This window comes from Syngnathus floridae, chromosome 7 (assembly GCF_059516105.1).
Source record: "Syngnathus floridae isolate MCC-2025c chromosome 7, RoL_Sflo_1.0, whole genome shotgun sequence".
Classification (NCBI taxonomy): Eukaryota; Metazoa; Chordata; class Actinopteri; order Syngnathiformes; family Syngnathidae; genus Syngnathus; species Syngnathus floridae.
Window position 1 is genome coordinate 16,872,501 of NC_142419.1, and position 20,079 is coordinate 16,892,579.

The following is a 20,079-nucleotide window of genomic DNA, read 5'->3' on the forward strand; positions in this document are numbered from 1 at the left end:
AGGGCTATTTTAATACTCAAACTGGGACACAGATTCACCCACACAAAAAAAAGCTCTTTTCAGGGAAGTAGTGCACGTTTTTTTTTTTTTTCTTACACTACTATATTCCACCTCATAAATGAAGATTTTGCTCACAATGTTATGCTGAATGAAATTTTACAGGTATCGGTACTCGGTATCGGTGACCACTCAACAAGGTTGTGAAACTTATTTTTGTCACGGGCCGCATTGTAATCATATTTTCCCTCGGAGGGCCATTATGACTGGATAACTAGTTTTAAAATCAGAGTAAAAACTGTAGTTCAAAAAGATGAATGATAATAAAAAAATTGCTAGCAATAGCTCTTTTTAAATAATGAAGACAATTTGCAAAATGGGTCTTTGCGGGCCACATAAAATGATGTGGCGGGCCCTATCTGGCCCCCGGGCCTTGAGTTCGACACCTATGGACTCTTCCTCCTGCCGGTCTGTAAGGGGAGGGGGAGGGGGCGAGCTAGTGTGCAGGGTTCAAACATGCTTGATGAATATTTCATGAAGCTCAGCCATTGAACACCGAGCGACACGCCCGCACGGGGTTTTTCGCCCTTTGCTTTCCATCTCCAAACAAGAATTAAAGCTTTGTTTGTCAACTTAGCCGCAACTCCCCGGGAATCTTCTCTCGCGTGTATTCCGACCCGCTGTAAACTATTACCTTTACACCGAGGCGATGAGTCCGACATGCCCCGCTCTCGGCCTTCCGATAGTAAATCAATAGAGCTGACACTTTGAACAACCCGCTCCCCCCCCCCCCTCCCCTTTTTTTTTTTGTCCACCTGCGGGGGTTGAGTGCTCCAAACTCGTTGCTCTCCTGCAGGGGTGTGTACCAACGCAGCCTTTAATAGACACGGCGTGTCAGCTCCCGGCAAATCAACACGATGACATTTGGACGTTTTACGACAGGGGACGCTTGTGTCGAAAATGACAAATTCCGGATTGTACAGGATGCTTACGAGGGAAAGCGCTTTGCAGTTTTATGTGAATGGGGAAAGATCTGCAGAGGCTTGGATGGTTGGATGTAGCGTTGCCGTCGGTGATTATAAAGCAGCTTGTTTTGCATTTAACGACCGCAGCGTTTTGAATCTGACGCTGAGCGGTGTTCCGGAACAATTTAGTCCGCAATTACTCCCGCCGAACTGTTTTGGTGAATATTAGAGGCAGTTCTGAATCTGTTTTTAGTAAAGTTCCAGTAAGGCAATTGAGTTTTTTTTTTTTTTTTTCATGAACACCATTGTTTTTATTTGAAAGACAATATTGAATCGTTGGTCCATGTACCACATTAAGTTCAAATAAATTCATCCATTTTCTCTGAACCGGAGCCTACCTCGACCGATTTTCGCCAAGATTGAACGGGCCGCCAGACAGTCGCAGTCCGTTGGTTTCATTTATTGTAATGATCGCCGCTTTGTTGCCGATGAAGCGCCCAACGCGTCATTGCCCAGGAAGTAATAACACTTCTACTCCTCTGCTAATATTCGGCAAGATGGGAAATTGCCAACAAACGGGTTTGCGCGTGCATGGCCGTGTTTGCGGTGTGGACATTGATCGGCTCCCGGCCATGCCACGTTTTTTTTTTTTTTTTTTTTTGACATTCCTGTAGCAGAGAAAGTGTTAGTGTAAGCATTCCTGCATCCTTACGCTGGAGATCATTCTCTCATCTCTCACAGCCTTGCACTCTCACAAAGGCAAGTGACGGCTTCATCCATACCCCTAAAAAAAAAAAAAAAAAAACACACACACATGGAGATGTGCACACACACACAGCAGTCCCTCGTTTCAGCAGACAGATGCTAACAGATGACTTGCTTTATTGGTGTCACCCGGTGACTCATTTGAAATAAATTTATATACCTCTGCTCCAGAGTTGACATCGATCGGGTTTAACTCATTTAATAGCCGTGCCATTTGCCTATTAGCTTATTTACTGTCAAAACTCATCCCGGCCGGCTTCCTGGGCGGCGGCAACATTTGTATCGGTTATGGCAGAAAATGTAATTGCTCGTGCAAAATATCAACTGGATGCCGTCCGAGTACGTCGTCAACCGCGCCGCTTTTATTATTTTTATTTCACGTTTTATTTGAGACACACTTATGTTAAAGACGGGGATATTTAATCCGTGTTTATTAGGGGTTTTAAGCCCGTTACGCGTAATAGAATCCGGGTTGTAAATCAGCATAATGTGGGAAGCTTGTAATGCTTTTGATTTTTATCTTTCAATAACTGGGCTCGAACGGGATGTGACTAATTACCAAACTCTCCGAGCGCATCTTTGCAATGTTCCTCTGTAAAATAAATAGAGGGAGACGTTAATGCCGACCCTCCGTTTGGACATTAGCGATGCCAGGAACAATATCGATTCAACAAATATGGAAGTCCATTAGGTCTCAGATGTATTTAATGTTTAATCTGTCATTTTTCGTGTGCATGCCCCGCCCCCTGGCTCCATCATCACTATTATTATTTTTTAATAAAACCTCATATTTTATAATACAATAACTTCCACACAGACGTAAAAACCATTCGGTGACGCTCAAGCAAAAGCCATCGATTTTGTAAAAAACCCATCGGGAAGATTTCTCGGGGATTCATCACGGCCGGACAGTGTGGCGGAGGAAAGATGAGAGCGTGCTGATCACTCCGGGACGTGTGGCGGGGACGATGGATGGCTGATGAGCTGTAAAAGGGAGGGGGGGGGGGAGAACATGGAGTGGATTCTGGAGTGATGATCGCTCTGCATTAAAGTCGCCGTGAGATTACGTTCTAAGGTATATGGGTCACTCTGTCTCCAGTCCAACCCACGCCAATCCTTGACTAATGTGTGTGGATACGGAAAATACACACCCTTCCAAAAAATGGGATGATTTAGTGTCTTCCATAAAACTAACGTTCATTTCGCAGACGTGCCGAATCGCTCTAAATCGTGTAATCGGAATCTGAGATACAAATAGCGATTCGAGACTTCAAGCTTTAACGTGGATGAGTACTTAAGAGTGTTCATGTTGGTGAGAACGTTCCTCAGCAGGCTTCCTTGTCGTCTTGATGTTTATCTTTCCCACTCAGCCTTTTCTTCCCTTGATCACCTCAACAACCCAAAGCATTCCTTCTTCGGGAAATATGAGCTGTCCAGCTATTAAGCTAGTGGACTGTGGTTGAGTGAGAGCGTTTAGCTCCTCCAGAGGATGCAATTCTGCAACTTTGGAGTTATGAGATCCTTTTTTTTTAAAGTTGGAAATGCAGGCAGTGATTAAGTGGCGGCTCCTGTTATATTTTCTTCCCGTTCCACTTTGTACCCCTCTTTAGCTCATAGGCAGATGGGCTTCGGTTTTCGTAGGCAGCCAGTTGGCCGTAATGAGATCCCAGGAGGAGATCGGAGTAGCGGCTTAAGGAGCAGAGGAGAGCTTCTACCCTGACCTCCGCCGATAGGAAACCCCCCCCCCCCTTTCTCCAACTTGATCCCTTTCTATCATCTCGCTCCACCATCACCCTTCCCACCCTCCTTCCTCATTTCTCCGGTCATCTATTATTAATATCCATTAACAAGATCAGAGGCATTGTAATCCTCCTCCGACAGCATCCTTGCGATGTGGACATTCGGCTGCAAGGAGACGCAAATTGCTAGTTAGTCCTTGGAGGGGGATAGCAAGGTTGCAAATAAAAGGCTTCAACGTACGAGCCGGACTCAGTCAATCGTAAGATTTAATTTTAGCGGGTTGTGAAAATGAAACGAAAAGTACGGCGCGGTTGAGAAATGCTACGTTCCGATTTAGGATGATTTGTGCTAAGAAGAAATAATCAGGAATTGTATTTAATTGTATTTTTTAACATCTTTGTCATATAAGTGGCGCAACACATATCGACAATCAATATCACGATACCGACAGCCAATCAATAAGATGATCAGTTATTCAGTAAGGAAAATTTCCAATCAATATTACTGCGGTTTCATTGTGAAGGTCTCATGTTGTATCATCAAATTTATATTAAGTGAGTTTATTATATCGCCCCCTGGTGGTCAAGGCACTCGCATTAGAAGGGGGCCCATTAAATTAAAGTAGGAAATCATGGTGAAAAACCGTTGAATTGTTTTGTTACTTATTTTTATGGGTCACAATACTGTAGGGGGCCATTTTGCTCATTAAAAACATATTCCGACATTTTTGGCACCGTTTCACATAGTTGTGGGCGGACTCAAGAAACAAGTCTTACAAGTAGAAGCTCTCATTTGGTCCCATTCGAGGTCCGGTTGGCTTGACAACTCAATTGAAGATATCCTTGCTTGTTTTCAACCACGGACAGAAAACACAATCTGTAAACTTGCTTTAAAATCCAACAAATTCCTCAAGGTCAACCATTAAGCACTTTGCTCCGTCCAAATTGCCGGTGCCAGCTCGCGTCCGCACGTTCGTGTGAAGAGTGTTCAGTATGCGGCGGGAGCCTGCGGATTTGTCAAAGTCACATTTGATCTCCTTCTGGCCTTTCTCATGTCTTTTTGATCTGAGCCAGCACCAAAAGCGGAGGTGGTGTCCTCTCGTAGTGTGAGCTTCATAATGAGTTTCCACTCTGCACAAAACAGGAGAACATAAGGGAGATGAGAAAATACCTGGCTCGCCGTGTGTTTGTGCATATAAATAAGCCAGCGTGCCAAAACGCCGTTCGTGTTGGAGAACGTTCTTCGCCAAGGGCCTCGGCTTTGAAGCTTTGTCTATCATAGATTATTGAATCTTTGAAGCCTGCGGAGATGTTTCTATTTGCATAATGCATGGGACATGGGTGTAAAGGTTTCCCCGTATTGGCTTGTGTATTTATACCGACCGCTTTTCTGTAGGTAATACAGAAGGCTCCCTTCTTACATCTTCAAGATGTTTACAAGAAGGTATTGGATGGATGTCCACAATGATTCATTTTTTTAAAACTAGCTGTCATCGCGTGTAAAAACTGCAGATCGGGTAGGCGAACCTTCAAAATAGTTTCCCGACTCGTGCAAAAACATTTTTTTCCTTACCAGAAAAAATTGTATAAAGAAAAGAAACTTAAAATCTAGGTGCAGACGTCCTCTCGATATAACTTTAATTTGTTCCACAACCACAGTCGTAACTCAAAACACTCAAATCATCTTTCCCCATTGAAATGAATGAAAATGACTTTAATCCGTTCCAACCCTACCCCTAAAAAAATTCATTTTATTTATAAAGTCAAATTGCAGTTTATGATATTGCACTGTGTTTTAAAAAACTACAATAAAATAGATTAAAAACAGTTATGCCATTTTTTGCTTCAATTTAACAGACATTGTGCTGCTCCTTCTGACATGTATGTCTTGCCCAACTGAAGGAGGTATAATACAGACAAGTGGATCATTTAGAATTCATATGAAAAACACCAATCGGATGTCAAATAAATCATGAAGCATTTTCAAGTCGCCTGGCCAATAACCGTACACAGGAAACGCTGTTTATACGCAGCTAATGTTAACTGATGACTCATGAACATAATAGTGTGTGTGTGTGTTTACAGTAAAACATTTATTTTGAAAAATGTTATCAAGCATCAACCTCGCAATGTTCTCTCCAGCCCGCCGCCATTTCCTGAACCCGAAATACCTCGACTGCCGAGAACATGAAAAGAAATACGACAGGCGCTCGCTCATGATTACAAAGTGATTATTAAATTGTGCAGTGATTTTATTTTTTTTCTCTCTCTCCTGCTGCCAGTCAGCACATTATTACTGTGTTGTTTTAGCGTGACTGTGCTCGGAATATTTAATATCTTTGAGTTGCTGCTGCTTAGAGACAGAAGCTGCCACATGATTAGTACGCAGGCACGATTTAATAACATCTAATTTGAGAAGTGTGGCTTATTAAACACACTTTTTTGTTTTTGAATTGCAGTACTTTTATCTCATTTTTTATATTTATTTATTTTCATTTATATTTTCTTTTTTATTATTATATTATTTTATATATTATTCATATATTATTTTATTATTTTTTTTACATTTATTTTTTATTTATATTTTGTTTTTTTATTATTTTATCATTTTATATATGATTTTTCCAGGCCTGATAAATCAAATCAAACATCTCTTAGGATAAAAATGTGAACTTTTACTTTTTCCACCCAATCCGGCGCATTCAATTCCCTTTCTCCATAATAGCCATTTTATTTTGTTTGGAATTCCACTTTTGCTTGGCATAAATAATTATTTCAAACCTAGCTCTTAATAGACCAAACCCCAGTTGAGTAAATGCCCTCGGGTACTAAATACGCTAATGTACAAATAAGCCAGAGGCTATTTTAACCTCCGCAATTCCAACTGCAAATATGCGTAAACAACATCCATTTTCCATTTGTGTCAATCTGATCATGAGTAGAGAGCGAGACGGGCATAAAATTAGAAACATCGCTCAGTGGGATTCAAAATGATTTTCCTCCGGGAGGCCTTTATCTATTTGTTGACATCCAAAAGAGAGCGACTGTATCTCTTCTGAATTATTGGAAGCGAGCCAAACAATAAGAAGAAGAAGCTGCCAGATTATGAGCTTAGTTTTTAATTATCTCGCAACTCCATCGTCTCCTTTTACGACTCCTCATCGACTTTCCCTATGAAATATCGTTATTTTTCCGAAGGCTTTAACTGATGTCTTTTTTTCGATTCACGCGTTTGCTTGTTCTCAAAACATCTCATGGTGCAACCTTGCGCACCTTCACCATGATACAGTGCAATTACGGCTTGTGAATTACAATGCTGTCATGTCTGCGCCGACAAAAGAAGTCATTATCTCGTTAACTCACGATAAGGTGGCAGTGGGGGTGTGTATGGGGGGGGGGGGGGGGGGGGATCTTAATTATTGTGACGATGAGGGCTAACGTCGCACACAAAGACAACAATGTCACGCAAACTTGGATGTCCTTTCACTGGACTCACCTCGACAAGTCAGTGTAAATATGTCATAGAGTAAATTAATTTATAATTTACAATTATTTTACTTGTTGCAAATTAATTATTTGGATATTCTTTAAAGTTGAATTATTACTGTAATATTATTATAAATAATAATACAAATATATTAATCACTTATTATTGTTAATAATAAAAAATAAAATAATATTTATTATTATTATTAAAGTACTGGACAGTTTTTTGACTATTTCATATTTTTCTCTCGCTCTTGTTGGTTTGAGTGCTCAATCACATATGACCTATAAATGAAATTCAGCTTTTTAAAGAAGGTGTTACAGTGATGGCAGCATTGTGCAAGCCTCTCGAAATGTGTGTGCGCGTGCTCGCGTGTGTGTTTTATTTAGCTTCCTCCGTCCCAGACGGCGAAGTGAACACAAGAGCCTATTCTGGTGTCGAGAGCTGTGCAAACACACAACACTTGATGCCATTCCGGCCCTGGCAGAGCTAAAGCTCCCATAATTATTTCTTGTTTGGAGGGCAAACACACTGGAAAATGGGTGTCACTTTGAGTTTCAGCATGGGATGGAGTCTTTGTGGTTCTCCGTCAATGGCGTTGTCTCGTCACTCTTTCTCGTTCCCTCCTCAACTCGTCATCTGTCAGTTTGAATGAGAGTTGGAAAGTGGGTTTGTGGATTTTTTTTTTTTTTCTGGAACAGCGGGAGATGGTTTTTTTTTTTATGGGGGGGTTGTTTGAAGCTACATTACATCAGCCGCCTTCCAAATCCCTTCTGTCATTCTTCTTTGAGGAGGAGGAAGGAAGTCAAATTCCACATAAGTGTTTCGTAGATAACTTCTGAACGCAGCCGTATGCTCCGACTTGACGTAAGGTTTTAGGACAATTCATCAAATTCAAATTGACATTGTAATACAATTCAAATTTGCAGTTTTTTTCATGAGCATGCATTTCGTTGGGTTCCTGTTCCTGCAGGAGCTCAAACACGGGGCCTTTTTCACCTTTGCATTATGAATGAGCGAACTGTGAATTTTGTGTTTTATTGCTGCCCTGGAACCTCTTTGAGACATTTAGCATGTCAGCTTTTTACACCTTCGGTTGAGCCAAAGCGTCAGAGTCTAACAACCCGTTTGTGTGTCCGTGCGCATGTTTGCACACATGCACACACGCAGACGTTCCGTGTTCGCAAGTGCCAAGGAGCGAGCGGACGTCATCTTTAATGCATGCTGCCACTCTCTGCGCTATTGGGAAAGCTTCCAAAATAAAAGCATAGACATGACATTCAAACGTGTGATGTCACACGTACAAAAATACATACGGTGAGTGACGTGGGTGTCAACGAATGAGCACATAGATTTGGCTAGCAGTTAACTAGCTTAACCCATTAGCCGCGTTACAGGTTGAGTAGCTTCGCGCTCGTTTTGCTCACATGCTAATTAGGTTTGTTTATTCAATCAAACGACTTGCAATGGGAGGCTGTATTAAATTAGCTAACACGCTAGTTTCGCTAACATGCTAAGTAGGTTTGTTTTATTATGATTGCATACAATTACTTGTAACTAGCAATGGGAGGATGTGTTAAATTAGCTAACATTGGCTAATGTTCGATTGTCATTTACCTTATTACACATGAAATGATGCCAATTTTTTTACAGTACGCAATTTAGCCCGTGTTATTTAGCATTTTATGTTTCGATTTCAACACTTAATCTGAACCAGCGCAAAAAAATAGTGTACGTTTTGACGGTTTTCTTCTTGTCAGAGGCAATCTAGGTCGATACTATCCATATTGCCCCTTTCTTCTCAAGATTCGCTTTGTCTCTGACCAATAAAAGCCAAATTTACAAAATCCAATATACAACAAATGACAAAGACGTATTAGTCGCTGAAAAAAAAATCAAATCAAGGCCTGAATGCAGCGCTATGAAATGTACTCTGACTTCATCCTCGTTGATCTTTCTGGCTTTTTAATGCTCACCGCTTTCTTACCAACATGCCTCAATAAAAATATTTATAATACGCACACACATAAATCGACACACATGGTCCACTCTATTCGGAGGAGCTTCTTTCTGCCCTATGACGTCTCTCTTTGGAAGGCGGACAACTCCTGCCCTGCTACGCTTAATGTCAAGGAGAAATGACTCCTCCATCTTTTTGTGTGGCTCCCTCACTCTCTCGTCCCTCTCGTTCATACCGTCTGTCACAGCCCCTCCCCCACCCCTCGCGGGGCGGCCAGCCCGAGGTCAGACCTCCTTCCTGTCGGCACGCTCCGGCGGGACGGAGGGTCGCCGACTGACATTTATCTCCACATAGATGACGAAGGCTTTCAGACTGGTAAATGAGACGCTCTGAAGTGCGTGTGTGTTTGTGTGTGTGTGTAATATAGCAGCACGGAATGCAATGATTTTTTTTTTTTGCAGTTTGCCCACTAATGAAGAAAAGCTCAATGCGAGACGCAGCGGCGGAATGATAAAGTAAATATCAATATCTGAGACATAACTATGGCCAGTACAAGCAAGTCCTTCTCCCCCAGTCCATCTTTTGGCCGTAAACCTTCACGAGGCAGTTAAATTGTTTTAAGTGTTAACAATTACATTGGTCATTGTTGTGATTTTATTAGCACGGTCCAATGATCTCTTATCTTGAGATGCAGACAAAGTGTGATTCACTTTTATTGGCGTGTGCAGAATATTTGTTTCGTCCTATTTAAGCTAGCTTGTTCTGTGTCAGCGAAGTCCCAGAATGCATTGCGGTAGTCGTTAACTTTTAATAATGATATGATTATGTAAATGTTCTGTGTAATTGCTTAAAAAAAATCTGCGGAATGGAAGCTATAGTTGTTTTTGTAGATTTTTTGGGGGGTTGGTTGGGTTTAGAGTGCCACGTTGTTGGCAGCGAGTAGGCGCACATCAGGAAGATATGTGCAAATGTCATATTTTATATACTTGACCATTTTTTTTCAATCATTCAAATTGTGCATTAAAGTTGCGTTAGAGTGCCTCGTTATTGGCACCGAGTGTGCGCACATCAGGGAAAGAAAAAAATGATATATTTTGAGGTTATGCATGGGTGTGTCATATTTTCTATACTTGGCAATTTTCAAAATCATTCAAATTGTGTTTATCTTCACTTTAGCTGCGCTTTTTCCTTTCACCGCAGTTGTTGTGCTCCATCTCGGTTTCAATGAAGTCCGGCTCCGTTGACTTTTGACACGGCTCTTGTATCGGATCTCATTAACTTGTGCAGACGTACCAAAAGCAGCGGCCAGTGGATGTATATCACGTTTAACTGCTCCAACAAATCCCCTGACTTTGTGTTACGGCCTGATTGAGATTCTATAGCGAGCGCGGTGCTCAGCGCGTTTATCGCCTGACTTTTATATCTCATCACCCCCCCTCCCCCCTCAACCAAAGCAGCCCCCTCCCCTACCACATCAGATGACCCCCTCGGTGCAATTCCAACATTTGTGGACGCTCCCTGAGGTGTACGCTAGCGAGGGCAGACACGTGGAAGTTACACCTCAAGGAACAGGAGCCATGTTGTCGGGGATCTTTATGTGCAGGCAGTTCATGTCTGAAGGGGCATTTAATTAGATCGAGCCCACCAGCACACACACTTCATTTTTCCCAGCCGCTGCTATCTCCCCATCTCTTATCTACCTCATTCACAATTAGATGCACACACACTTTTTGCACTTGTCTTTCCAAGATGACCCCTACAGCTTGTTAGCAGTTACACACACACACATGCCCAAAGGCTGTAAATATGGCTACCGCCTTAAAGTAGCCAATAGGTTTGCTCCTTTCTTAAAGAGACTGATATGGAAAACAGGTCACATTGACAAGGACGGGATGGTATTGGTATGCAAACGTGAATGTGTGTGTGTGTGTGTGTGTGTTTTTGCATATGTGCTGACATGGGCTCCATGCACCCCACAGCTCTTCTCTTTGCTTAGCCAACTCTTATTAAAGCAGTAAATATGGACCGAGACGTACATTTGACATCTTGATTTAATCCTTCCCTGCACACACACACATATGCACAAACACACACACTTCAACCCGCTCTCATTAAAACGGCATTACCGGGCGCCATTTAATTACATGTACCCAATAACGGCCGGAGGGCAAACTTTCAACTCTTATATTCCACTTAGACTTTTGAAATACGCGTGGCTTCCTAATCAATCCAGATGATGAAATATTGCGGCGCAAGTGAGTTTGAAATAGATCCCGAGCAAATATGTTCGAGGTGTTGCTTACCTTTGCTGCTCAGAAAGCCAGTCGCTTTTTTTTTTTCCCCAGATGACATCATGGCCTATAAAGCAAGCACACTTGTTGTAAAGATAATGAATTCCCTCTTTAATTCCGAGTTTGGCGAGCTTAACGGACACCAAAAAACGGCAGCTTCAATTACACGCGCGCACCTTTTATCGCTTGTCAATGAGTCCCTGAATGTTTTATGCTTCATTTTTATTTGCCAGTCACGCCGATCGTTGAAGTCATTCTCTGACGACTTTGCAAGATGCTGATGCCGAGACAAAATGTCACGCTTTTAGGGAAACAAGCTGCCACAGTTTGAAGAGACAACTTGCTGATAAACGAATGAACTCGATTCAAAGGCACAAACTTTGAAACCACTGTAAAACTTCCACTGTGTCTATATATATAAATAAATTTAAAAAAATAGAAACAATATTACAATGTTACAAATTTTGTTAAAAAAATGATATATTTTTTAATATACTTTATTTATATATACATATATTTATATATATTTGTAGAAATATTTTATATTATATATTATATTTTTTATTTACTTTTTATATACTATATATATTTATTTATATATACATATATTTATATATATTTGTAGAAATATTTTATATTATATATTATATTTTTGTTTACTTTTCTTATATACTATATATATATATATATATATATATATGCGCTTCATAAATTTATATCTGAATCACGTACAACACGGCAGGATTTCCGTCTTGAGAAGGATCCATTTGAGGGATTGCAGATTGAAGGCAAAAAATATGGGATGGAATGGCACAAAGGAAGGATCTCTTTTCAAGTCGCTCTCCAATCGGCCGCGGTGCTGAAAGAGAACATTAGCCAAAGTGTGCCAGGACTTCCAGGCTAAAAGTATTAACACCATCCGAGCTTCAGATGGAAACATGTTTTTTTCATCAACTGATAGAAGATCTTTTTTTGGATGTGTGTGTGAGCGCTCTAAAATGAGACTTTTTCATCTTAGTGTAGAGCGGAAGGTTAAAATGACTTCCCAGGTTGTCTTGATGAATTCATTGAAACCCTTTTTGTGTCTTTGATGTTTCTCCGGAATATTTTTTTTTCCTCTTATCAGGTTGTCTTTTCTCGCCGTACCTCTTCATTTCCGTCCGCTCCTCATCTTCTCGACTTCTTACCCTCTTATCTGGGGATCTCTTCCTTGCCGAGTTCCTTTCACTGAGTAGAAAATAGGCCACACTTTGTGTCTTTTTTGAAGGGGGGGGGCTTAATAAGAAAATGAGATTGCAAATGGTGATTACCGAACCATTTTTATGTCGAACGATGTCAAAACGGAAGATGATAGCGATAGATGAGGTCAAACTAGTGCAATGTTTACTTTTGGCAGGCTATCAGACGAAAAAAAATAAAAACATGAATGATTTTTTTTTCAGATTTTGATGATAACCACATCCAAGAAAGTCAAGTTTCCAAAACAAACTTCAAATCCAGTTGTAATTCTCAGCATGCTCGGCATTTAGATTCAAAGCTGACGAAAGTCCGACACCGACGACAAGGTGAGCCCACGTGAGCTCCGGGGTGACATCCGCAAACCCCAATTTGCGGAATACAAATCCCCACCGCCCCTCGTTAACTATAGCAAGCTGCAATGTCCCAGATAGACTTAACATTGCACCGATAACAATCAGCTTTTTGAGGTGGTAATCACGCCCGGGCAATTCCCATCTATATTCAGCTGCCTTGCTCCCGTCCTGATAAGGTGCTGCAAAAAAGCGGCTCGTTTACAGACCCGAATGAGATGTTAGATCGACAAATATAAGGCGTCGTCACGCCTGTCGCTCTTATTGGAAATTTGCCCGGAAGCTATCTGGCTGCTGCCAGCAGCAATGTGAGAGGAAAGTAAGCGGCGTAGGAATCATGATACATGTTAATTATATAACAGGAACTCTGAAATTGAATACAATTTGGATTTCGATTTAATGGAAATGGAAATATCAGTTCCAGGTGACGAAGTATAGACACCGAGATAACTTTATTAACTATAACCGGTGACCATGATTAACAATTGCCATGTGTAAAAGTCTCAGTAAAATTTTGAAAAGAAAAATTGAATTGCTTCAAAAATATAACTTTTTGCATATTACTAATATGAAAGAAATACGTCCTCATTTTTCAACAAAAAAAAAAAAGATTTTCGGTGCTGGTTTTGGCTGCCAGGGTCATTGGTGTCAAACCCAAGGCCTGGGGGCTAGATACGGACCCACAACATTGTTTTATGTACAATTTATGCATCGATATCATGTGTCAACACTAAAAATTCACTTTTAAATATATATTACCATTCAACTTTTTAACATATTTGAACAGTTTTTACTTGTCTCTGATTTCTGAACTAGTTATTCATCAGTTTGCTGCTATATAATATAATATAAGGCGTTGAAAATCATAATGGCCCTCCGAAGAAAACTTTGTCTACGTCAAAAATGAGTTTCACAACCCTGATTGAGTTCGACTCCCTCATTCAATCCCACATTTTTTTGCTGCTTTAAAACACGCTGGAGTTTTTATTAGTTTTAAAGAGTACACGAGGTGTCAAGGTCAGAGCTGTTCTTCTCGTTTGCTTCTCGTCCATGCGGCTTTTGTTAGTTATTTCCTGTCCCACCAACGCAGCGGCGTTTCAGATTTATCAGCGCCTCAACCTTCTCTTCACTTCAAGGTTGCGCAGCCTCCTTCTCGTTCGTCCCCACGACCATAAAAGACGCGTCAACTGTAAATTGTCGAGCCGAGGGGAAGATCTGTGTCTGTTTGTACGGCCCTCCGCCGCATCCTTTAAAATACCTGACAGTCGCGGTCCCCCGTTTCGGCCGACCGTTTGCCTGGCTGACTCTTCATGCCATTAGTTTGTCTCGGTCACTAAAGCGTGACTCCAACGGCACTATTTAAGAAACATTGTTGGACAGACCGTCTGACGGATGCCGAAAAGTGTGATTTAAGTGCTAGCGGAGTTAGTGAGCTGTCAGTTGACTGCTCACTGTGAGTGTTAGCTTGCGCTATTCTGCTCCAGGCAGGCAAGCGGTCGTAATGTGCATTTTAAAATATATCATTGCTTCATGTCACAATTGAAAAATTGTTTTGGAGGAATACAGTGGGAGGAAAATTTAATTAAAACACTTGGACTAGCTTAAATTTCAGCTTAAATCTGTTAGCTAAAGTGTTCAGTCGTCATCTAAATCACAGGCCACGCCCCCTAAGCCGTTCAACCAATCGCATTCATTCACATTTTTATCAGGTCACATTCGGATATCGTCATTGGCTTGCGGACTTTGCAAACTCACCGACTGTTGTTTTAATGTCGGGAAATTTAACTCCATTTTTTTTTTCGTCCACTTTGTGCTAGGTGATTTCTGTCTTTGCCCACCTCACCAATAAAAATGATGTGTTGACATCGACAAGTGACACATTCATCACTCAGAAGCACTTAACGCGTTCGCAGTAAATGGAAAGTTCTCAGGTTTGGGAAATCAAGATCCCATTTCTCAACTTTACATCGGCAATTACAAGTGTTGAGACTTGCTAATTGCACATTGTTTCCGCCGTTAAATAGCAAGCTACACCCAATGGAGCTTGAAATGAGGCTGGACAATGTTTTCCCACTTGATCCACTTGGGCCGAGATAAAACACCCAGGCTGTTGTGTACGATTGAATTCAGATGGTAAATATCAAAATCCACTCGTCCTTTCTCTCGATTGTAAAATGTCCCGAGAGAGGGTGTAGATCTCCGTCTTATCTCTCACGAGCACTCGCGGTCCTTACAGTGAGATAAGCTCGGCGTATCGAGTCACAGCAACAGACCATCTTGATTCCTCAGCAGCCGCCACAACAAAGTTGATCGTTTCGTCCGCACTTTTCCAATAACGACTCATTAACTCGGACAGTCCGTGATACAAATGTCGTCCGAGCTCGCAAATTAGCCGAGAGCGAATGTTATTCCAAGATTTGCCCTCGTTGTCTTTGGCCCCTTGATTATTGTTATATTGACATTCAGTAATGCGGCAATTATGCCGGGCATAATATGCTTGAGTAAGACGCAGCTGAGTGCGAGCGCCGCTGCAGATGGCGTTGGCGGAGAGCCCGCCGTCGTAATGAGGAAAGGCCGAGGGCCGCCATTATCGCTGAGTTCACAATTAAGCGGCCATTGTTGGCGTCGTCTTCTGTTGGCCGCTTGGTCCGCTGGTAATTGTTGCGCAATCCAGGTGGCTATCTTGTTGACGCCTATTGTCTTATTGGAAAATATGAACCGCGGTCCATTCTTCTTGCCGTAGCGCTTATCTTGTTGACGGGAGCAGGAGTCGATCCCAGCAGACCGTCATTGGGCACTAAGCGAAAAATGCCGTCGATGGGCCGTCATAATACTTTTAAATAATTAAGTCTGAAAGGCAGATATTCTTTATCCTCTGCAGAGAATGACGGGTATTAGTGCAGCTTATTAAAGAGGCCCTGACACTTTTTGTAGATATTCTGCTGGACTGTCTACGTCACATTGAAAGGAAAAACTTTTTTTTCGTCATTTGTGACACAAAAGTCACCTAAATTTAGGGAAATACAATTATCCCTATAAAAGACCCCAAACAACAAAGGTGACTCACCATTGCGGCCATTTTAAACTTTACTACGCAGTGACTCTTCTCTTCGTAGACCAATAAACACGCGAGGAACTTACGCTTTTCAAGTAACTGCCTGGAAGCCAACTCCAGCGACACTTTGTGTAACTCAACTATACTATGTTCTTCCATTCCATATTTTGTCACCGTGTTGCCCAGGGTGGCCTCACCCTTTCATCTCCCTCTGGTCTTTAAATCAGCGCTCACGCAACTTTGCCGTCTCGCCGTGCAACTCTTTACCTTCATCTCCTCTTCTGGAAAACCTTCCACTTGGATTTTTTGGTCGTTTCCTCCCTGTATTGACTGAAAGTGTCAAATACACTCAAACTTTTTGATTGAAGCCATTTATAAGTCTTCTGTTGTTACTTTACGGTTACTATCCTCTCCAATAACTGCTATTAAGGAAATTGATGTCCAGCTCTGTTGCATGGATACGAGCATTGTCTAGCTTGACCTTGAAAATGATGTGACGCCGCGTACGGCTCGCAAAGACAGCCATCCATCAAGGTCGTCCGCGGGGGGAAACAAAAGTGGAGTTGTTGCGGCTGCAAAGAGTGATGGCTGGACATGTGAGCGGCGAGAAATGAGGGAAAGCTGGCAGGCCAGACCCGAGGAAAGATGGAGAGGTCTCCGACTGCGGAGACGAATGAAAGAAGAAGGCCGTTAAGACCAAGCCGGAGAGAAGGATGAGGAGGGGCGGCGGCGGCGGCGGCGGATTGTTGTTTTAAGGAGATTAACTTTTAGATAAAGCTCGTCAGACAAAGAGCAGACAGAGGGAGGAGGGAAATCGTCACTTTATGGGGGAAGGAAAGAGTAAATGTGTGTGGGAAGTGACCATCAATGCCAACATTGATCGCTCCAGCCTAGTCTGATTGAAGGCTTTACCATTAAAGTGTAGACTAGAGAGCCACAAAAATAGATCATTAGAAGGCAATTCTCATAATGGCATGCGTGTGTCTCCAACGACGCACAGCAGCCATTCATGGCTGCGCGCTATTTAGTTGGATTTAAACGCGTGGAATAAATTCAAGAAAATAGTTGTCATGTTCTGTTCCGATCAATCATCGGAATGGACCTAAAACTCGAATTACTTCTCAAAGTAGGAGTTCTTGAGGTACAAAGTGTCTACTACAGGCAAAGCTAATTTCGCGCTAACGACCGGTGTTTGCTAGCGGTAGCTTGTGTTTGTATATTAAGCTAAAGCCACGACCTTAGCTAGCCTGGCTACATTTCTTGCGGTTGAAATGGTCAGCCAAATTTTCATATTTGGGAACTCTTGTCACGTCGCAACACAAACGCTCCCCGAAAATAATCTGGGCAGCTACCGTGGCCCCGGCAGGCTTTGTTGAAATGACTTCATTAGCTAACAAACAAGTTGAGCCTTTTTCAAAAGCGTCCTCTGCTTGTTTCCTTCAAGTACTAAACTCCATTTGGCTTCTTTTTTTTAGGCAGCTTTTCTTGATATAGTTTTAGCAACATAACGTGCTACCTGCTAACCCCATCCATTTGAAATGCGTGTTTTCACATAATCATATCAAAATGTCCGCCGCTGCAAAGTTCTTTTGAAGCGTGAAGCTTATACAACCGGAAAATAGTTTGCTTATAAACATAATAAAAAGCCTTTCAAAGATTTACCGCTAAATCTAGTTGAGAATGACTTTTCCCCCTGTTTTTTTTTTACACAGTTTGGGTTTATCTGATTGTTCCGGCGTTAATCACAGTATATGTGCAAGGATGCAAGTATATATTGGAGTCCTGCGCGGGTGAAACTTGTCTGTTTTATGAGACACCATAACAGAGAATTTATTCCGAGGGATAAATGGAGAGCCGGCAGGAGCGTGGTTAAGTTGTGTGCCGCCAAGATAGATGGAGAGATGAAGCGGTAGACGCAGAGGGTCAGTAATCACCCACTGGTGCACTTGCAAACATTTCCAAAACTCAATATTTACTGTGTTCTGGCGAGCTGACATCAATACAGCTGAGTCTAAATAAATGTAGATTTTATACCGTGCCAGCTTTCAATACTGAAACCAATATATACCGGCAAGAGAAATCCAATTTGCTCCAGCCCTTGTGTTGTAGCTATTAGTGTAGCGTTAGCGTGATTTGGTGACGCCGGCCGGAGTTTTTGGCCTCGGTCCAGCTCAGAGTCGACAATCCCAGCACGCCCTGACGATTTTAAAATACCGCATTGGTCAGGTATTTGGGAGGTAAATAACAGGCTCCCTCGAGTGGGGGCGGGGGGAAAGGTCAGAGTGTCAAAGGCGTGAACCTGCGCCGCATCGCAAATGAAAGTTTTTGGGTTGGAAAGACGCAAATGGCGCTCGCCGTTCGGGTGTGACCAGGTGCTTTCTTTTTCTGCTGATTCCCTTGTTTTCCCGATTTGAATTATTCATTTTTTTTGCACAAGTCTTTGGTCGTCCTCTTCTTTTCAGCTCGACTAAACACACTTCCTTCCGTTTGCATCTGCACAGCCCACGTACTTTGATTTCACATTTTCATCTGCTTTTCTCCCACTTTTTCCACGTCATTTCTTTTGATGTACATCTCCGCTATCTGCCCCTCGTCCTCCTCGGTCCACCGTCTCGCCTCTTGTCCTTTATTATTCCCACGGGGAGGTTCCGTTCCACAATGTGTCATATGTCACCATGCCAGTAGGCAAATGGCGGGCTGCCAGGATGTCTGAAACTCCAGCCATGCCCGTCTCTCCCTCTCTTTCTCTCCATCCATCCATCCATCCATCCATCCATCCATCCATCCATCCATCCATCCATCCATCCATCCATCCATGCATCCATCCATCCAAATCAAAATCCAAAAAGTGTACTTATACAAAACTAGCACTTTAGTGTCATTGTTGGTGACTCACCTAGGCGAGCAGTTTTTGTTATCATTATTATTTGTTGGATCAGCATCCTAAAAAAAAAATCCTTTCCCATTTCAGTCCTAGTTGATCAGGTTACTTCCATTGAATCCAAATGGCGTCTCCTCGTCTGATCACCTTCTGTCGTTCTCTTTGAACTGACGAATCAACAACAACAAAAAATCTTTCAGAAATTCATTTTTATCAATGTGAGTCATGAAGTAAACACACCCCTTCTCTCAGAATCACAAAAATGCTCCAGTCCGGTCATTTTTTTCCATCACCGCTAACACAAATCACTTTTGATAACAGTTAGCAGGGGTTTGCGATTTACTGAGTATTGTTCTAGTTTCGAACTATTTTATTGTATGAAACCACACACATTACTAAGGGTGGGCCAGATAAATGCAGCACGTAAAAGCCGAGCCCGGTCGCGGCTCTCCTGGGAGTCCGCCGCGACTCACTTCATCTTTACTTGAAAGACGCCGTCCACCCTGCAGGGACAATCTTCCCTCACGACATGTTGTCACAATTTCAACTTCAAATTGAAAATCGACCAAAATGCACATCCAGGATCGATCTCTTGAGATCATAGGCGGGAATGGCAATTCTCCCACAGTGGTTCTTCTCTCAAGCCGCCGCCTACTTGTGAGCTTCAAAGCCCCACTCGAGCTCACCAACCTTTTGCTAACTTGTATTGATAGATGCCATGGAAAGATAACTCAATGATAACAGCATCTACTTCACGGCTCAAAATATTTTATTTTTCTTTACGGTGAAATTTTGTAGGTTTGTAAAACACTTCATGCTTCTTGCTAGCTTGTTGCTAGCTAGTGCTGTAGTACCGGTGTCAGTTTTATAATTGGATGTGTTTCGATGATGCCCTAAATTTTTTAATTTTTTTTCGAGCCTTGTACTTGTCGAGAAGGTGTTTATTAGTTCAAGAAGACGACGAGGTTGTCCATCAAAATTCCGGCTACTATTTAAGATCATACGGTATTTATGATTCAGGTTCCTTGAAGAATCGAAATCGCCTGAAGGTGCGATTGTGAATTTCAATGCTTGTCCGTCTCCATATGTCAGCTCCACGATTGACACGTGATCTTTTCAGGGCCTGCCGACGCCTCTCGCTTTAAATCAAATGGGATTGACACCAGCTTGCCCGTGACCCTGAATAGTGCGATGTGGAAAATGGAAGGATGGGTACTAGATTATATATTAGATCATGGTTGATGTGGGCTGTCTTCTCGGAGGACGTATTTTTGGATCAGTTGACAAAGATGTCTTTTTATTTCTTTTTGATTTTTTTTTGTGTGTGTCTTCAAAGCAGTCTTAGATGTG

General features: G+C 42.1%; 1 protein-coding gene across 1 annotated transcript in view; it reads left to right on the top strand.

Moving 5' to 3' along the window:
* Nucleotides 1-20,079, top strand: part of schip1 (schwannomin interacting protein 1) — a 137,379-nt gene that overhangs the window by 8,130 nt on the left and 109,170 nt on the right. The window lies entirely within an intron of this gene.